This window comes from Nannospalax galili, unplaced genomic scaffold, assembly GCF_000622305.1.
Source record: "Nannospalax galili isolate Female #2095 unplaced genomic scaffold, S.galili_v1.0 scaffold972, whole genome shotgun sequence".
Taxonomy (NCBI): domain Eukaryota; kingdom Metazoa; phylum Chordata; class Mammalia; order Rodentia; family Spalacidae; genus Nannospalax; species Nannospalax galili.
Window position 1 is genome coordinate 107,489 of NW_008330318.1, and position 22,300 is coordinate 129,788.

Here is a 22,300-nt window from a genome sequence, read left to right on the forward strand (position 1 = left end):
AGCAGCGAATGCTCTTAACCTGAGCCTTCTCTCTAGCCCCCCAAGTTCACATTTGAAACATCACTGTAGAAATTCACTCTAGTTTTTTTGATGTATTTGTCCTAAAATAAAACAGAGCGAAGTTGATTGAGTCTGGATTTGAACACAAAAGAAGAAAGTTCAGGTATTACAGATTAATGTTTTAAAGACTACAAGCGATTAAATTCAAAAATATGTCTATATTTTTTAGTCTGAGTAAGTTATCAATGATTATAAACCAAATCATGTTCCAAGTAATAGGAAAAAAATCCCCCAAATAATCAATGTTTTTGAACATATTTCTACTGTTAACAAATGTGAGAATTTGAGATTCTACAAACAGTGGGAAACCTAATTTCAATGATAATGATATTTTCTTGCTTTTATCTATGACAAGAGCAAAGTTATAATCTGCTACTTGAAGTTTTACTAGTCAATATTTTAGGGAATTTTATTATCCTTAGAATATTTGTAGTAATGCCACCAGTTAATGATTACAAACAGTGACTCTGTTTCAATATATTGACTACATGAATTAAATTGCAGTATTTTCCCAGCCTTTCTCTGTCCCTTTGGGACTGCCAGTCTGCTCCCCACCAGGAACTCTCCAGTTACCCACTTAGACCAAAGACAGAGACCTGAATGCTACCTGACTGGGCTCCTCCAATTGGCTCAACATGCTTTGAGTCACAAAATCAGTTCACACTGGCAGGGGAAACGCACTGCGAAGTCCTTGACCAAGCTGCTGCAGGCACCAGACTATGACTGACAAACAGAAGACTAAGAATAAAGGATATTGAGATAAATACCAGACAAACTGAGGAAATCAACATTCTCAAACCCCCTAAGAATTATTCCCCTCCTGAACAATAAAAGCCTCTATGGAAAGAAGATAGGTGACTTGAATAAAAAAGAAGAAAGAAAAATTCAGCCAACAAACTAAACTCAGATGCATAAATCAGAATGCAGAAATAAAAACAACAGAAAAAAAATAATAAACAAGATAACATACAGCCTCCAAAAAATATAAATGCCATAGTAATGGCCCCTAGGAAAGATGAATCAGAAAAACTTTCAAAGAATATGAAAGAATGATTATAGCTATGGTCGAACAACTAAAAGAAGATAAAGATAAAAAGGTGAAGAAATAAGGAAATCAATCTAAAATGTGAAAATACGTGAATTGCTGAAGAAAACCCAAGTTGAAATGATCCTGGAAATGAGAAACTCAATACACCAATAAAAAAAAAGCCTCATAAACAGAATGGAACTTAGTGAAAACAGAGCCAAGGACTAAAGACAAAGTAGAGGGATTGGGTCACTCAGAAGAGGTCAGTGAGAAATTTAAAAATTATATATGAACAGAACATGGGAGAGTTTGGGGACACCATGAAAAGGCCTAACCTTCAAATTATGGGCATAGCGAAAAATACTAAAGTGAAGGCATCAAGTATTTCAATAGGGGAGATTAACATAACTATCCTCAATCTATATTGTAGAGCTATAGTCACAAAACCAGCATGGTATTGGCAGAAAAACAGACTTGTAGATCAATGGAACAGAATACAAGACCTACACATAAATGCATGTAATTAGAACCACCTGTTATCTGACAAAGTTAACAAGAGTACACACTGGAAGAAAGCATTTTCAACAAATGATGCTGGTGAAATTGGATTTCTACATGTAGAAGAGTAAAACTAGACCCATATCTATCACGTTGCATAAAGAGTAACTCCAAATGGACCAAAGACCTCATGTGAAGTCTGAAATGTTGAAACTGTCAGAAGAAAACATAGGCAGTACCTTACAAGATATAGGTGCAGTATAAAGGACTTCAGAAATGAATGACCATTCCCAAGAAGTTGTAGACGGAAAAAAAAAAAAAGATATACTTACAGAAACATAAAATAAGACCAAGAACATCAACAGAAAATAAAATGACAGTAACCAATACACATCTTTCAATAGTAGCTTTAACTACCAATGATCTCAACTCCCCAGTCAATAGACAGACTAGTTGACTGGATTAAGAAACAAAATTCATCTTTTTGTTGTCTACAAGACACTCATCTCACCTTCACGGATAGGTACTACTTTAGAGTGAAAGGATGAGAAAAATATCCCAAGCTAATGGCACCAAAGAAACAAGCTACTCTGGTAGCTGACAAAAAGACTTCAAACTAAAATTAATCATAAGAGATAAAGAAGGTCACTTCATTCCGATCAAGGGAATAATTGACCAAAAAACCATTATAATCATGATCATATATACACAAAACTCTGATATACCCAATTTCATAAAAAACAGTACTACAGGACTTCAAGACACAGATTAGCCACAACTCAGTAATAGAAGGCGATTTCAATTCCTCACTCCAATAAACAGGTCAAATGAAAAAAAAAGATAAACAGAGAAATAGCTTAATTAAATACCATAAATCAAATGGACCTAACAGACATCTACAGAATATTCCACCCAAGCACCAAAGAATACACATTCTACTTAGCAGTCTGTGGAAGGTTTTCTAAGATAGACCACATACCAGGGAACACAAAAAAAAAACCTCAACAAATACAAATAAAATTTAAATAATTTCATGCATTCTATTGGACCACAACACAATAAATAAAAGGTGTCAATAGCTGTAACAGAGAAAGGTCAAGTAAATTATAAAAGTAGGCCCATTAAAATAACATCTGAATATTTGACAGGAAACTTTAAAGTCATAAGGGCATGACAGAAGTATTCCAACTTCTGAAAGACCACAACTGTCAACCCTTACTATTAGACCCACCAAAACTATCAAAATTGAAGGAGACTAATTTCCATTTTATTTGTATTTGTTGCAAATCAAAGCTACTTTACGACTTCATCTTAACCCAGCCAGAATGGATAAGATTAAAAGAACAAATGACATCAAATGCTGTTGAGGATGTGGGAAAAAATAAACACTCATTTAGTGCTGGTGGGATTTCAAACTGGTGAAACCACTGTGGAAATCAGTGTGGAGAACTCATAGAACTAAAAATACAGCATTCATGAGGCAGAGGCAGGGGGATCTCTGTGAGATCAAGGTCAGCTGGGTATACATAGTGTGTGTCAGGCCAGTTGTGGCTACAGGAAAGCATGGTCTAAAAAAAACCAAAAACAGACTCTACCATGTGATCTAGTTATACCACTCCTTGGCATATACCCAAAGGTCTCATCCTACTGCAGAGATACTTCCACACCTATGTTTGTTGCTGCTCGTTTCACAATAACTAAGAAATGCAAGCAACCTAAATGTCCCTCAATTGATGAATGGATAATGTAAAAATGTAGCACATTTACGCAGTGGAGTTCTATTCAGCAGTAAAGAAAAACGAAATAATGAAATTTGCAGGTAAATGGATGGAACTAGAAACTGTTATACTAAGTGAAGTAACAACGACTCCGAAAAACAAATGATGTATGTTCTCTCTCATTTGTGGCTCTTAGCTCCAAATCCTTAGATGTGGCTGTACATCCTCATGTCATCTCAAGAGTCAGGAAAATGGAATGGAACCATGGAGATGAAGGGGAAGAAGGATCTTGAGAGAGGGGCATAGTAGGAAACAGGTGTTATCAAGTGGGAAATGGGGAACATTCTGGTTAGCTTTCTATTGCTGTGATAAAAAACACTGACCAAAAACAACTTGGGGAGGAAAGGTTTTATTTGACTTGCAGAAGTCTCAAACAATGGAGCACAAACAATGGAGGTATGCTTCTTACTGGCTTGCTCCTCTGGCCCCTGCCCAGTCTGCTTTCTAATATAATCCAAGACTACCTTCCCAAGGGTGGCACCACCCACAGTGGACTGGGCTCTCCCACATTACTCAACAATCAATAAAATGCCCCATAGATATGGGCACAGGTCAATCTAATGGAGGAAATGTTTGTATGAGTATATGTATATAGCTTAAGGGTATATTTTTTAAAAAAAAGCAAAAACAGGGCCAGGTAGGAGAAACCTCCCTTTTAATTTCCTGGTCAGGGTAGTCCAAAAGACTCCCAAATATTGCCAGGCTATTGTCACAGCCCTTGATTGCCTCCCAGAACTTGAACACAAGACTTGTAGCAGTCGAGCTGGAAGTGATCTGGAAGCCTCCTCCCTGAACATTAGTTCCCATAGTATCATAGAGTACTACGAAAGCTTCCAAGAGAGAAAACTAATCAGTGATTCCATCCATATGTAAAATATATGAACCACAACGATTATCAGGCCAGCAAATAATCTCTACAGGGGGTAATCAACCGTTGTCTAGTTGGATTTAAGGCTGGCTCAGTGGGAGGGGATCACAAGTATGGTACTGTAAACATAATCAGTTACTTTGTCATATTCCTAGACCAACATAATTTGTTACTGCATTCTAAACATGTATCCTTGTATTTACATACAAGTGTACCTCTCACCATTCATCAAAGAAGGTTCTTTTTGCAATAGGTGGCCAAATGCAGAGAATAAGTGTCTGTGAGGTGCTGAGCCCTAAGTGACACATTTACAATGCACCCTCTACACCTATGGCTCAGGAAACTTAGTGGACCAGGGAACAGAAAGAATATTAATGTGTCTCAGCTCTCACCAGTGAGGCTTCCTTACACAACAGGTGTTTACTAACCCAGAAAGTCACAACTGGTCAAAATGCAGAGACTAAAAGACAGCAGAGTGCTTATCCCTGAATAGAACACCTACCTCAAGCCTCTGAAGCACAAGGCTCAGGAGTCATTGTGGAAGAGGAGGAGGAAAGATTCTAAGAGCCAGAGGTGGTGGGTGACCCCAAGAAAACATAATTTTCCAGACAGCTGGGAAGTTATTCATATGAACTTATAGCAATGGTATCAGCATGCATAAGATCCATGCAAGCTCAAACCAGACAAAATCCCAGCATAGAAGTGGATAAGTGGGTAAGAAGCTCCAGCCTTAGCTGAGGAACTATTGGTGACCAGTAACTCCTGGAAGAGGGAGGGTTGACTTTCTCTAAGGATTTGACATTAGAAAAGTTAACAGGCTTCAGTGGATGGACACATACTGAAGGACATTTGGGGATACCAACTTTGCTCAACTGAGATATATGACATATATGACAGAGCATATGAAATCTGACAGGGGGGCTGTAAGAAGGATGTTGATAGAGGAGGGTTCTAAATATGATCAAAATATATGAAATTTTCAAAACTTCAACATAAAATTTCCATGGTAAATACAGATGAAAGTAGCTTGTGACTACTAAACCTGCTCTACAGAGGATACTAGAAGGAATACTTCAATCTGAAGAGAAGGATAAACACACCCAAGCAGTCACAGGAAAGAATTCCATGACAGGTAATCAAAAGAGGTCTGAGAATATAAAGCAAAGTCAACAAAATGACAGGAATTAATACACATCTTTCAATGATAGCTCTAAATATTTGTGGTCTTAATTCCCCAATAGGAGACAGACTAGACAGTTGGATTAGAAATCAAAATCCACCTTCAAACAATAGAGACCAGTGTAAGACAAAAATATGGAAAAGGGCATTTCAAGAAACTTAAAAACAAGCAGGTATAGCTGTTCTTATATCTAACAAAATTGATGTTAACCCTAAGCTAATCACAAAAGACAAGGAAAGTCACTCCATATTAATTAAAGGAACAATCTACCAAGAGGCTATTACAATTTTAAGCATATGTGCATTGAACATGGGCATATCTAACTTCATAAATGACAAGCTACTTGATCTAAACACACAGATCAACCATAACACTGTGATTATGGATGCCATCAACATACCACTCTTCCCAATAGACAGATCATCCAGACAAAAACTAAACAGAGAGACATTAAAGTTAAACAATGTCATAAATCATATGAACCCAACATCTACAAAATAATTCACCCAAACACCGAACACTATACTTTCTTCTCAGCAGCGCATGGAAAGTTTTCCAAAATCAATCACATACTAAATACAAGCAAGTCTCAACAAATATAGGAAAATTGAAATAGCCTCCTACATTCAATTTGACCACAATGAAATGAGGAAAGAAAGAAGATATGAATTGGAAAGGAAGAACTCAAACTGTCCTTATTTATAGATGGTATGATTCTGTACATAAAAGATACTAGGACCACCAGAAACCTTTGACACCTAAGAAACATATTCAGGAAAATAGCAGGATACAAAATGAATGTACCAAAATCAACAACCTCCCTGTATACCAACAACAAATAGAACAAAAAAGAAATCAGGGAAATACTCCCACTCACAATAGCCTCAAAATGTGTCATGTAATAAATCTAATCAAGAAATGAAAAGACCTGAACAATGAAAACTTTAAGACACTGAAGAAAAAAATTTGAAGATACTGGAGGATCAAAAGACCTCCAATGCTCATGAGTTGGTAGGATTAATGTTATGAGAATGACCATCCTACCAAAATCAATGTACAGATTCAATGCAATCCCCCTCAAAATTCCAAAACATGTTCATGGAAATTGAAAAAAAATAACCTCAAAATTCACATGGAAATACAAAAGACCCAAGATGGCCAAAATAATTCTGAACAATAAAACACTGTTGGAGGTAACACCACCCCTGATTTCAAATTATACTATGTATCTATAGTAATAAAAGCATGAGGGAATTGGCATAAAAACAGACACATTAATCAATTGAATATAAGTGAGGACCCAGGTACAAATCCATGCTTCTACAGCCACCTGATCTTTGACAAAGAAGCTAAAATTACACACTGAAGAAAAGGGTGGCAGCATCTTCAACAAATAGTGCTGGTCCAACTGGGTAGCTACTGAAGAAAAATGAAGCTAGACCCTTATCTCTCACCTACAGAAAAGCTCAACTCCAAATGGATCAAGAATCTCAACATAAGACCAGATACCCTGAATCTGTTAGAGTAGAGAGTATGACATATACGTCAACTTAAGGCACAGAAAATGACTTTCTGAACAAGATCTTGATAGCACAAGCATTAAAATCAACAATTGGCCAAAAGGACCTCATGAAACTAAAAAGCTTATGTATAGCAAAGGAAGCCATTATTAAAGAGATGTGCAGAATGAGGAAAAGTCTTTCCCAGCTGTAGATGTGACAGAGGGTGAGTGTCTACAATATATAAAGAATTCAAAAAACTAAATATCAAGAAAACAAACAACTTAATTAAAAATTAGATGAACTTTCATTGAGGGACATCTGGGTATACAAACTTGACTCAATAGGCCTTAACATATATGACAGGATGCATGAAATCCAGTGGGGAAAAGTATGGGAGTATGCAGATGGGGGTTTAAATATGATTAAGATATATTGTATCAAATGCACAACTTTTCAACAATAAATATACATTGAGAAAAAAACTTCAATAAGACAGTCATAAAAGACCATATATCATGTATTCCACTCAATTTAAATGCCCCTAGTGGAGAAATCAGCAGACATAAAACAAATTATTGGTTGTTCAGTGCAAAGGAATGACTGTTACTGGGTGCAGTTTTCTTTTGGGGGTGACAAAAATTTTCTAGAACTGATTGTGTTGATGAGTGTACAGCTGCGCTTATTGAAAAACTTAAAGTCATGAAGTTGGCTGCAAAAAAATGGGGGCATGTAACTAAACAAAGTTCTTAAAAAAGAAATTTAGGGTTAGAGAGATGGCTCAGCAGTTAAGACCACTGGCTCCTCTTGCAGAAGACCTGGGTTCAAATCCCAAAACACACGGTGGCTAACATGGTCTGTAATTCCAATTCCAGTGGATCCAACACCTTCTTCTGATCTCCATAAGCAGTACACGACATGGGTACACTTACACACAAGCAGGCATAACACTCATACACATAAAAATAAATTTTAAAATTAATAAATAAAATTTAAAAGGAAGAAATACAAATTGCTGAGAAACTTTGCTTTAATATTCAACATCCTTAACCATCAGGGAATGTAAATTAAAACAACTTTGGGATCTCATCTTACCCCAGTCAGATCAAAAACAATAAGTGATAATAAATGCTAGCACAGATGTGGAGAAACAAGAAAAATGTATTTGCTGTCGGTGAGAGAACACGCTGATGTATGGAAATCAGAGTGGAGATTTATCATATGATCTAGCTCTACCACTCTTGGGCATATTCGAAAAGGACTCTACATCCTTTTACAAAGATGCTTGCATTCTATTTTCATTACTGTTCTATTCACAATGACCAGGAAATAGAGACAGCATAAATATCCATCGATGGAAAAATGGATAATGAAAATGTGGTACACATACACATTAGAATATTGTTCAACTGTAAAGAAAAACTGAAATTATGAAATTCAAGATAAACAGATAGTAGCAGAAATAATCATTCTGAATGAAGTAACATGAACCCACAAAGACAGATACCACATCTTTTCTCTCATATATAGATGCTATCTTTAAAGGTTTAAATATGTGCATTTAAATTTGAGTATCTATAGAAGTCAGAAAACTAGTAAGGGGCCATGGGAGGAAGGACTACAAGTAAAGTAGGGAAGAATGCAGGTTATACAAAGTGGGGAAAGGGAATAATGGAGTAGGAAGGGTTAAATGGTATGTGGGGGCATGGTGGAAGGAGGAGTAAGGAATGACTTTTAACACTAAAGATATTTGCTATAGAAACCTAAAACAGACACATTTACATATTTTTTAAAAGGAGTTCAGAAGAAGGTACTCTATAACAGAGGAACAATGCCTCTTCCCATTGCCATAGATTGTCAAATAAAAAAGCCCAGTGCCAAGTCTGATGTCCCTCTTTTCATGTTGTTGGTCAGTGAGGTCTCATAAACCCCTCCCCCAACATTACCAGTTACTGTCATTGCTCTTGGCTACCCTCTAGAACTTGATGGTAGGACCCTCTTGCTGAAAACACCACATATTTGAGTCATAGGACTTGGAGAAATCAAGCTGGTACCAATCTAGAAGTTTCCTACCTATTGGCTAGTTTTTATAGTGTTGGAATGTTCTACGTATGCTACCAGAGAAGAAAATGAGCAGTCTTACACAGCTGTAAACCCTGTGAGCTACAGTAACAACTGGTTTGCAAGATATGTCCACTGGTGCAATTGTGGCACAAATGTTATGAGAGTAACCAAACCACTTTCTGATTCAATTCAAGGCATGAAACCAATTAACAAGATGAAACCAATGCCAGGTACCATTAACTTGGCCAAAAAACATGGTTTCCTAAGTAATAGGTGAGAACCTAATACTATTTTTCTCCTTAATTGACATAGAAATTAACTGCCCAATAAATTCTTACTTTTACACCAATAGATTAGCCCCTATTTTATAGATGACTATTGATTCAGAGACCTACAATTGGTCAGTGTGCAAAGAATAAGAGACTGTGAAATGCTCATCTGTAAATGGAACATATATATAACACCCCTCCCCCAAGACTCAAGGATCATTGCAGAGGAGGGGTAGGCAGGAAGGTAAGAGCCAGAGTTGGTAGACATTGACAATGTCCTAGTTATTTTCAATAATTGTAATAAAAAAAATTCTGACCAAAATCAACATAGTGAGAAAAGGGTTTATTTGACTTACAACTGAAAGTCCATTATCAAGGGAAGCAAAAGCAGGAATTCAGGCAAGGAAGTGGAAGACAGAAACTGAAGCACAGACCACAGAGGAATGCTGTTTACTGGATTGCTTCTCTGGAACATGCTCAGCCTGCTTTATTATACAACCCAGGACTATCTGCTCAATGGGCTGGGCCTGCCCACATCACTCAACAATCAAGAAGCTGCCTCACAGACATGCCCACAGGTCATCTGACAGAGGAAATGCCCCAATTTAAGTTTTCTCTTCTCAGTTGAGTCAAGTTGACAACTAAAGCCATCCAACACATGCAACAAAACAGTATTTGCCGGATATAACACGACCATTACACACATGAGCTCAAAGCAGCTGGGACAACATGCTCAAGACCTATGCAAGATCAAATCAGCCAAATTCCACACAGGGAAGAGAGGAGAGATCATGAGGTTTTTCCCCTACCTGAGGAGCTATTAGCAATTGAGGGCTGCTCTGGAGGAGTGAGTTTTCTTCAGGGATGTGATCATGAAGAAGCTACCCACGCTCCGGGACATGGTCCTACACTCACACACATAAGGCAACACTAAGTACACTCAGTGAGTTTATAAACAATGCATATGAAATTGGGAGGGAAAAGTGGTGGGAACATATGAAAGGAAATGAGTGTGAATTTGGTCACAACATATTACATACTTTTATGACATTCTCAAATGATAAAAAGTTTAAAAAATAAATTCTGAAACCAAACAAAGACCATAGCAAGATGCTTTTACAAAAACAAGATTTAAACTCCAGGCTCATGTGGGAAGCACCTTTAATTCCAGCATTCAGGAATCAGGCAGGTGAATCTCTCAGTGTGATCAAGGCCAGCCTGGTCTACAATGTGAGTTCCAGGTCAGCTGAGGATGCAAGGAGACCCTGTCTCAAAAACATAAAACAAAATAACATATATAAGATAAAAAAGATGGTGGTTGTGGCCCTATTTTGTGTTTTCATTATTATACCTTTCTTTGTTTTCTTTCTGTTGCCTCTTGGGTATACTTACTCCTTTCTTTGTCCTCTGCATTCTCTGTAAGCCTGAGTGGACATGAATTCTTTCAGCCTATTCATGTAATGAAAATTTTTCCATTCCTCTTCAACCATGATAGATAGTTTTGCTGGATAAAGTATTCTGGGTTGGCATCCATGGTCATTTAGAACTGGGAATTCTTTGGTCCAGGCTCTTAGACTTTCATAGTTTGCATTGAGAAGTCAGCTGTAATTCTGATGCATTTTCCTTTATATATAACATGTTTTTTCTCTAGCAGCTTTCAATACACTCTCCTTGTTCTGTACATTTAATGTTTTTACTATGATTTGCCATGGGGAGTTTCTGTTCTGGTCATGTCTAATTGGGGTTTTATGTGCTTATTGACTCTCTATAGGTAACTCTTTTCTTAATTTAGGGAAGTTTTCTTCTATAATCCTATTGAAGATCTGTTCAATGCCATTGACCTGAGATTCTTCTCCTTCCCAAATGCCTATAATTTGTATATTTGGTCTTTTCATGTTGTTCCACATTTCTGAGTATTCCACTCCTGTGGGGTTTTTTAAATTTTACTTAGTCTTTGCTTAAGGAATCCAGATCTTCAACTTTATCATCCAGTCATGATATTCTGTTTTCCATTTTATTCATTCCACTTGTGAGGCTTTCTCCTGTTGTCTCTAATTGGTTTGTTGAGTTTTTCAATCCCATGTTCACTTCTGTTTCGGTTTTCTTCACTATTTCTATCTCTTTTGTGAATTCACTTTTCAAGTCCTGAATTATTTTCGATGTTTCATTAAGCCGCATATTCACATATTCTTGGGCATCACAAGTTTATGCCTTTTTCTTTGAGCTCTTTGAGTTGTTCGTCTCTGTTTTCTTTAAGTTCTTTGATCACGTTTATTATCGTTCTTAAACAACAGGGTAGTTGTTGCACTTCAGTAGTGCACTTCAGTAGGACTAGTGGGTTTTGTTGGGGACATAGTCTCTTGGTTTTTCATATTATTTGTGCTTTTGCATTGCCGTTTGGGCATATGGATGTTCTTTGTTGGTTATGTGTCCAGTAGGAACTGCTACTCTGCTTTTGTTTAACTTAATTTCAGTTCTGTTTATATTGATTATGCAGCTTGGTTGCTTTTTGTTCAGGTATGGAAAATAAATCAGTGCTTGTTTCAGGTTCTTACAGGGTGGTAGACTGGTCTGGGTGTATGGTGGGACAAGGTAAGTAGGTAGGCTAGTCAGGTTAGCAGGAGGGCTGGTCTTTGTCAGACAGATCAGGAGCCAGTGGAGTCCATACTAGGGAGTTTAGCTAGTCTGGGTTAGGAAGTTAGTCCAGAGCTCTGAGGTGGAGGAATTGGGGCTGGCAGGGGACAGGGTAGGGGTGGGAGAGAAGAATGGAATAGAGATACAGTGGGTGGGATCTGACTTACCAGAGTCTTGGCTGAGCAGGTCTGTTTGGCTGCTCAGGAGCCAGGGAAGATGGCAGTGGGGGGGAATCTCCTGAGTAGGGGCTTAGCAATCTATAGTCAGTTGTTTAGCTAGTGTGGGTTGGGAAGCTAGTCCAGGGATCTGAGGCAGAGGAATTGAAGTTCACCTGGGTTCAAGGCTGGCAAGGGACAGGGTGGGAGTGGGCAAGAGGAATGGAATAGGGACTGGGACTTGGGAGGGAGGAGGAAGCCAGATGGGAGGAAAAAATGTAGAGATGAATGAATCTTGGGGGGCTAGGAAACCCAGAGGGAAATGTGATGCCCCTGAAGCCCCATGAGAAATATACATACAGTGTCTAAACATTAATGCATATGTATACCTGGGAGCTGCTTGGTAAGAAACACAGTACCCGACAGAAAAGACTTCCCTTTGAGTGGATGGTGAGAGTGGTCCAGGAGACTGCCAAAATAACACAGGCTATTGCCAAACCTCTTGGTTACCTCCCAGAAGTAGTAGATAAGACCCTGCTGCTGAAGACAGGACAGGCTTCGTATATAGGACTTGGAGCAATGGAGCAGGACTGACCTGAAAACCAAAGTATAGCTATCATAATGCTAGATAATAATATGAAAACTGTCAAGGGAGAAAAACAATCGATGGCCCAACCCAATCCTAAACCCTAGTAACCATAACAATCAGTACAGCAAACTATCTCTATTGGTGCAATAGTGGCAATGTTATGGGGGGGAGCAATTTCATTGGACTTAAAGCCCTCTCAAGGGGAGTGAACTCATGAGTGGCACTGTAAAGTCAGCCAAATACACATGGCAGGAGAGAACCTAGATCCTAGAGAAAACCCTGTCTCATATCTCTAGACAAATGAAATTTCTTACTATATGCTAAATATGAATACTTATATTTACAGATAAGAATGTCGTACACCACTCATCAAAGAAGCTCCTTTATGCCACAGATGGAGGCTACTGAAGAATTCCAAAACTGGTCAGATACAGAGAATATATGTCTAAGAGATGCCAAGTACTAAGTGACACATATACTGTGGGAAGCGAGCACAGCCGAGCCAGCCAAAGATGGAGCCCTGGCTGGCTGCCAAACCTCGTGCTGTTTACTTCAACTCTTGGCTGATTGCCAAGGCTCGTGAATCCCGCTTGTTTACCCCAACTCTGAAGTATGGTGAGCCCATACTTATATTTACAGATAAGAATGTTGTACACCACTCATCAAAGAAGCTCCTTTATGCCACAGATGGAGGCTACTGAAGAATTCCAAAACTGGTCAGATACAGAGAATATATGTCTAAGAGATGCCAAGTACTAAGCGACACATATACAGTTGAACCTCTGTACCTAAGGCTCATGAAACAGCAAAACAAGGGGTAGAAAGAAAACTAATATATCCCTCAACCCTCACCAGTAAAGCTTCCTTATACAACAGAGTGTGATGCACACCAAAGTCTATAACTGGTCAAGTTTTAAAGAATAAGAGACTGCAGAGTGTGTATTCTTGGAGGGGACTCCTGTATTGAACCTCACCTACACACAGCTCAGGTACCTTTGTGGAAGAAGGGGCAGAAAGATTGTAAGAACCAGGGTTGGTTCATGAACACAGGGAAGAAGAGGCTTTCAGCCCACTGGAATCCTGCATGTGTGAACTTGTGGCAATGATGGCATCAAGCACACGACCCATGCCAACTCAATTAAATAAGGCCCAGAGGGGAGGAGAGAAATGGGTGGCAAGCCAACCCTAGACTGAGAACTATTGGACACTGATTGATGCTGGATGAGGGAGAGTATGCCTTACATACGATCTCTCGTGGGCTGACTGGACTCTGGAAGAGGAATTTAGACTGAAGGACATCTAGGTACAAATGCTTGACTGGATGGGACTTAGTGTGTATCACGGAATACATGAGATCTGGTGGGAGAATAGGGCTTCATGAATAGGGGAAGGGTGCCTAAATTCGATTAAGAACTGTTGTATGAAATTACAAAAGCTCAATAAAATATTTTTCAAAAAAGAATGTGGCAGAATGTGGCATGCCCTGGCAACCAACCTCAGTGCCCTGGAGCACCCAGGATCCAAAGAGCTTGAGTGCATGTGTTGTGCTGGATCATGTGATTGGAACCTTATCACACAAGATGAATATTTTCCTGACCATAGGTGCTTCTATAATGATCTCAAAATTCTGAAATCAAGACTTGGCAGGTAAGAAAGAAAATAAGTGGAGAGCCAAGATGGTGGCAGCACAACTTGGGGCACCAGAGAACTGGTGGCAGCATTGGTTGTTCTCAGCACAAGGACTTAAAACATGACTCTAATAAGATACCTCATCACTTGCTGCTCCATCACTTGCTGCTCCAAGCGCAGCAAACATCAGCAGAGCCAAACTGGATCCTCAACCATGAGGCAGAAAACACTTGGGCCTGGCTGCCTGAACCACTAGGGATGGAGCCCTGCCCTTTTCAGCCTGGGCACCTGCACCCCTGGTGGGCCAAGCCTCACCCTTGGCCTAGCACTGGGTTCCCTGGCCTCCTCTGTGGGGTGAGGAGCCAGGCACAGCCAGGGGGAGGTTATGACCACTCCATTGTGCTATACCCAATTCCAACCCTCTTCAGGGGGTTGGAGGACTGAATCTTGGAGCAGTCACTACACAGGGCACCCACAGTAGGCCTGGCCATCGATATCATCCAGTGGTTGTAAGACCTGGCTGCAGCACACAGTATCCAAAGCAGTAAAAAACAAAAGGGAAAGAAAATATTGATGCTGAAATAGTGCAGAAATTATCTAGAAATCAGTAAACAATGAAACAAATCAGCTAAAAATTGGCTTTAACAATGCCATGAAATTGGCATACATGTGACTAAACTGATAGAAAAACTGAGAAGAAAGAAAGAAAGAAAGAAAGAAAGAAAGAAAGAAAGAAAGAAAGAGAAAGAAAGAAAGGAAAGAAAAGAAAGTTGCAGAATTGCTGTTATTTATTCCTTAAGTGGGAGAAATGATTTAAACATTAGCACGGAGAGTTTAGTTATAACAAAACGTTTTTTAATAACAAAACATTTTTAACGAACTGCATTTTCATTTCTTCTTGAGTTGCATTTAGTAGTTTGTATCTTTGAAATAATTTATTCCTTTCATCCACATTGCTGAATTTAGGGCATAAGTACACTCACAATTTCACCTTCATTATCTTTTTTTATATTTTATTTATTATTTTTATTTTATGTGTATGAGTGTATTGCCTGCATGTATGTGAGTGCACCCATGTTGTGCAATGCCATGGAGGTCAGAAGAGGGCTTCGGATTCCCCTGGAACTGGAGTTAAGGATGGTTTGTAGCTGCCATGTGGGTGTTGGGAATTGAACCCAGGTCCTCTGCAAGAGCAGTCAGTGCTCTTAACCACTGAGCCATCTCTCCAGCCCCCATCTTCATTATCTTTAAATATACACAGAATCTTGTATCAAATCCAAAAACATAACAAAAAATTAAAACTAACCAATGTCCTCATCTTCTGTATCAGCCACTTCCCTGCTCTGTGACAAAACTATAGTATAGCAATAACCTAAGATAGGAGTAATTTATTTCGCATCAAAAAACTATGGTTTATAATGCAAACAAGCTTGCTGAGCCATGTTCTCCTGTGGCCTGAGCATCTGGCCTTGATCCTTCTGGACCCTATTTTGCCCTCCACCCAAGACAGTGAATGAATGTGGATGCACTTGAATTAGCATATCAAAGCACTGAAAACAGCATATCCATATTTGTTTTTTTATGTTTTTATTGAGTTTTATGCATTTCATATAATAGATCTTAATCAAATTAATCAAATTTAGACCCTCTCCTCCATCCATGCCCTCCTACATCGCCCCCCCCACTGGATTTCATGCATTCTATCATGCATTCCGGTCAAGCATTTGTACCTCAATATCTGTCGGTGCAAGTTCATGAACTGGAGTCTAGTCAACCTATCTAGAGTAGCTCTCTCTCTCACTCTCTCACTCTTTTTTTTTTTTTGTCTTTTTGAGACAGGATCTCCCTGTAGCCCCAGCTGGCCTGGAACTTGCCATGTAGACCAGTAGACCAGTCTGGCCTCGAACTTACAGAAATCGGCCTGCCTCTGCCTCCCGAGTGCTGGGATTAAAGGCATGGGCCACCATACCCTGTGATCTAGAGTTGCTCTCTTAAAGAAGATTTATTCTCCCTCACCCAGCAATAATCAGTTGCCAACCGTTCCTATGCTAGGGCTGGGGCCTGTTGCTCATTTCCCTCATTCTATGCTGGGTTTTTGTCTGATTGAGTTGGCATGGGTCTTGTGCATGCTGTCACCATTGTTGCAAGTTCATATGAGCAAGTTTCCAGAAGCCTGAAAGCCTCTGTTTCCTTATGTTCTTGCACCAACCCTGACTCTTAACTATTTTTCCACCCCTCTTCTGCAATGGTCCCTGAGCCAAGGGTGGGTGAGGCTTAGTAAAGGAATCCTATCTAGAGACATACACTCTGCAGTCTCTTATTCTCTAAACTTGACCAGTTGTGGCCTTCTTTGTACATTGCACTCTGTTGTATGCGGAAGCTTCACTGGTGAGAGTTGAGGGATGTGTTAGTATTGTCTCTACCCCCTGTTCTCCTATGTTCCATGAACCTTAAGTGTAGATGTTCCATTACAAATGTGTCATTTAGGGCTTGGAATTTCTCAGGTATATATTTGCTGTGTGTGACCAGTTGTGGAACTCTGTAATAGCCTCCATATGTTGCAAAAATAAGTTTCTTTGATGAGTGGTGTACGGTGTACTTACGTGACAATAGTATCAATCCCTTGTAACAGCAGAAGCCAGGAAAATGGAAAGAAAGCACAATGGGAAAGGGAAAAAAGGAGCCTGAAAGAAGGAGATAGTAGGAAACAGTTGTTACCAAGGAGGAAATGGGGGTATTCAACTGGGAAGGGAGGAGGAAAGGACATATAAGAAGCCATGGGGGCAAAGGAAAAGAAGGAACACAAAGAAAGGGGGGCAGGTATTATCAAGGGGGAAATGGGACACTTAAACTAGGGAGGAAGGAGGGTGGCTACACAGGGAGAGAGGAGAGATACATCAAGTTTAGGTGGCATAAAAAGCCAGAGGGAAATGTATTAACTCCAAAACCCCTTGAAAAATACCACATACTAGCTGAATATTAGTGCATATGTATACCTGAAGGCTGTATAATAAGGAACACAGAGCTAGATAAGAGACATCTCCCTTCGAGTTGTTGATCAGGGTAGCCCAAGAGACACAGGCTATTGCCACAGCCCTTGATTATGCACTAGAACTTGAAAGAAAGACACTATTGCTGAAGACAGGACATACTTTGAACACAGGACTCAGAGCAAGGGAGCTGGAACCGACCTGGAAGCCTTCTGCCTGAAGACTAACTCTCATGGTTCTAGAGGATACTATGCAAGTTTCTAAGGGAGAAAAATCAATCAATGATTCAACCCAGTGATAAAGCCTAATAACCATAATGACTACACAGCAAACTATTTCTGTTGGTGCAATAGTTGCACTTTTATCTAAGGGTAGTCAACAGATATCAATTAGATTTAAAACCCTCTCAATGGGAGGTAACTCATGGGTGGCACTGTAAATATAGCCAAATATGCATGGCTGGAGAGGTCATAGATCCTGGAGAAAACCCAATGTCTGTCATATCTTTAGGCAAATGAAATTTCTTATTGTATGATAAATATAGATCTTTATATTTTCAGTATATTTGTATTGTATCCTCATTAGAAGCAGTGAGAATTGAGAAGTATACCTGACATTCTGTGTATGAGATATTTTAAGCCTAGGGATCAAAGGGTAAGAGTCTCTGATAAGATAAAGGTGAATCCAAACTTGTGGTTTCCCAGTTTACACTGGAGAAACTGTTTGAATAAAAGTATGGGTGAGACCTGGCCCTAAAGCATAGTTCTGTGAAATATCTGAAGGAAAAGGTGATTCTCAGAGTTCAGGTCTACTATTAAAATTAACACTAAGAGTCAGGCTATTTGTTAATTGAGATATAACTGTAATATGGTTTAGAGACATCACAGTTAGTTATACTCACTGAAAAGCCCACTCCCAGCATGAATGACAACTTTCAAAAGTTTTATCCCAAGAGCAATCCGCCCAGCTTGCAGGCAGCTCCATCAAAGGCTGTCCTCTCACCAGACTGTTCGCTGGTTTTATAGCCTTGGGAGAGGCCTTGTGAATTTTGTAACTTTCTTATCTTCCTGAGCCTCATAATTTTCATGAACTTACTGAATTAGAAAAACATCAGTAATTGATACAAAATAGTTTCTATTCTTTTATATTTTTATTTTGTTGCTTTTTGAGCCAGGGCCTCCCTGTAGTCCCACTTGGCCTGGAAGTCACTATGTAGACCAGGCTGTCTTTTGCCTCTGAGTGCTGTGATTAAAGGCATGTGCCAGCATACTCAGCTTTTTTTTTTGGTCTTTTTGAGACAGGGTCTCCCTGTAGCCCCAGCTGTCCTGGAACTCACTATGTAGACCAGGCTGGCCTTGAACTCACAGAGATCCGCCTGCCTCTGCATATCCAGTTCTTTTATTCTCTCTCTCTCTCTCTCTCTCTCTCTCTCTCTCTCTCTCTCCTCTCTCTCTCTCTCTCTCTCTCTCTCTCTCTCTCTGTGTGTGTGTGTGTGTGTGTGTGTGTAGCTGTTCCCTCTCCTGGAGGTAGAAGGACCCATAAGACTCAGGAAGCTCAGAAACTTACAAGATTCACCAGGCCCATAGCCAAGGGGAGAGGAAACTGCCCAGTGGAGCTCCCTACACACTGGGCAGGAACTCTAGAATTGGAGCTTTTTGAGTCATCACCCAAACACTGGAATGGGCTTTGCAGTGATGCTGATGGCTCTGAGTCACTCATGCTCCTGTCAGTAATCCCTCATTCATTCTTCTGCAAGCAACCTCAATAAACTCATTGGTTTACCAATGTAAACCTGGATGGAATCATTGCTCTAATCTGTCCTTGGTGCCTGAAGTTCAGTGAATGGATGTTTGTTCACTTTTCCCCAGGGAAGTCAAGAACAATTTTATACTTATATTTTAAACTTTTTAAGAAAAATTAGCCTTCTTTTTGTCATTTCTTACCTGCACATGACTCCCTCACATTTCTTTTGCATAAATTCAACCAATTTATACATCTCTTGGAATGGACAGCAATGGTGATAAAGGTGTATATTAAACTACAGAGACATGGTGGCACTTTCCAAAAAGGACTTGCAGTAATGGAAATAAATCATTTCAGCAAGAGTAAAGAAGCAATGTACAAGTCTTTATCTGTTGTAAAATAGCTTAGATGTCTATTTCAAACCACTTTCACAAATGGAACTGCATATTCACAGAATCAGTAAAGACGCTTTTATACTGCTTTCTTAGACCTCTATGCTAATGACAAGGATAGGTATAAAACGTTCAATTTCTGCACAGTTTTTAAAATGAGATGGAGTCAAAGAGGCTGGTGATATTGATCTTTTATTCCTCTATCTTGATAGCTGATATTTCATTTCTTATAGAAGCAAAATAAAATAGAAACATCTCAAATATTGTTGATATGTTTTCAGAAGCTAAGTATGCAATTTGAATATTTCACCTCTAACAACTTCAGTTTTATTTTACTTCAATTAGCAAGAGAGTTGCTGCTTTATATAGCTCCAGGTGTAAAAAGAAAGTAAATTCCTCTAGTGAGCTAAGCTGCTGCCCGTATTCTGCTTGGGTTTTGAAAACAGATCGCTTCACTTCTCCATTTAGCAGCAAAATACCTGGGGAAATTATATCAATTATGAAGTGTTCTATTATACTTAAAATGCATCCTTAGCATTAGTTTTTTTAATTAAAGCTTTACCCTAATAGGACATTGTATTAGACATTATTAAGAGAATTAAACAAAACCACTAAGAACATGCTATATGTTTCCAAACTGAAATATCATAACACTTCCTCTTCCTTCCCCTCCTCCTCCTCCTTTTTCTTTTTTTGAGACAGGGTCTCTCTGTAGCCACAACTGCAACTGGTCTGGAACTCGCTATGGAGAACAGGCTAGCCTCAATCTCACAGAGCTCTACCCACCTCTGCCTCCCAAGCTCTGAGATATTAAAGGCATGTACCACCACATGACTGTGTAATACTTCCTAAGGAAAGAAGATAGACTTTACTGTGTTTTTATTTTTTGTGTGTTTGTTTTATTTGGGTTTTTTAGACAGGGTTCTATAGCCCAGGTTGACTTTGAACTCACTGTGTAGCCAAGGATGACCTTAAATTTGTGATCCTCTGCATCCATCTTCGAAGAGCTGGGATTACAGGCATGCACCAATGTTTTTATACAGACATGCACCAATGGTTTTATAAAACATTTTAATATGAGAAGGATTTTTATTTTTATTTATTGACCCTGTTTTTACTAGAATATATTCTCAGTTCCTAAATCTTAGGTTTTCTCAACAAAGGTAGCTGAAAGTGTTCTCCAGTTTTATCCTAGTGACATTATTTACTTATTCAGTGGGTACTGATGTAGTTCCAGTTCAATGATTTAATAGCAGCTTGGTGTGCATGCCACCAGTTAAATTATCATATTAAATCAGTATTAAGTGCCACAGGTTTGGAGACTTATGTGGCACAAGGCTACTCACCTCAGGTACAAGCAGCAAGACCTGGAGGTCCCAAAGCCACCGGCACTTCCAACACCTGGCTGCTAAACCAGGAGGATCCCATTCCCCCCTCAAGTTCATTAATGTAGTAGAAGTCAGAAAGCTATTAAAGTACTATGCTTATGATTACAGTTTGACTACAAGGAATCACATAGGGTGACCAGACAAATGAAGAGAATCAAAACAGTGAGGTTAACTCTGTGCTGTATCTCATGAAGTCAGGGCCAATGTCACATCGTATGCTTCCTCTGTATTCATTAGCCAGGGTGTTCCACTAAGCTTTCAGTGTTCAGTTTTCATAAGCGTTCATTTGCACCAAGGTTAGTGAGATGGCTCAACATCTAAAAGATGTTTCTCACCAAGGCTAACGATCTGAATTTGCATGGTGGAAGGAGAGAACCAACTCCTATAAGTTGTCATCTGACCTCCACATGAGTGCTGTGGCACATGTACCAGCACACATTCATGCACGTACACACACACACACACACACACACACACACACACACACATGAAAAAAGAAATAAATGTAATAAAAAGAGTTCATTTTGCCAGGGGCTCCTCCTAAGCCCATGAGACCCCTGAGGAACAGATCCTCCAACTACCTTAAGAATAAAAATAAATTGATTTATTTGGGCCAACTGTATGGTCTTAAACACCCGAAAGGAAAGTATAACCAAAGAGTAAAGTCATCAGTATATTTCTTTAAGATTTCAAGGGATTACACTTCCCAGACATTGGGCTTAAATCTATATGAAAAGTTATTTAGACAATTATTTCTCATTGATTATTTTGTTCCTAATCAGAAAATGTTGCTCAGATGTAAGACTTCAAATCTTGGTCTCCAATACTGTGGTGTCCACCTGTAGCTAAGGGAGACAACCAGCTATTGTTCTAAAATGATGGCTAAATTTGTTTTCTCCTCCTATCTAGAAGCCTTTGAGAGGGAACTGACACTGATTCTAACCACTCCAACAGCTATAAAAATACCTGAAAGCAAATCATGAATCTATCACTCTAGAGCCCAGCCTTGGAAGACAAAAGAAAAATGAGGAGGAACCCAATAAAGGGATGCTTTCAGAATCCCTTGTCAAGAAATTCCAGTGTACTCTCATGTGAGCATTTGAAATTGCCCTGTTCTGACTTTTTTCTAGTTCCTGACTAGAACTTGTAATGCTCATTACTCTTGCCTTTACTTCTCCTTCACATCTCCTATTCAGGATTCAAGGACTTTCTTTTCCCCCTGCAGATAAGAGTTATGCAATTTGGGAGTCTTTTAGATAGACCCACTGAAGGGGTACTCTAATTGCCTTACCCTGCATCCCTGTTCAGCATGGAAGAAGCCAGAGCGGTCTGCGTCCCTATTCCCTTTTGGCAATTTGGGTAACTCCTTCAGAGGATGGCGTGATAAGAATAGGAGGTAGGAATTGGCTAGGCAGTTAGGGTAAAAAGACCCCAAAGAAATGTAGCCAGTTTCCTTGGCTAAAAGGCAAGATGTCCTTGGGCCTGTTAGCAACATACTCTGTTCCCAAAGGCCAAAAATGCCAAAAGTATTTGGGAG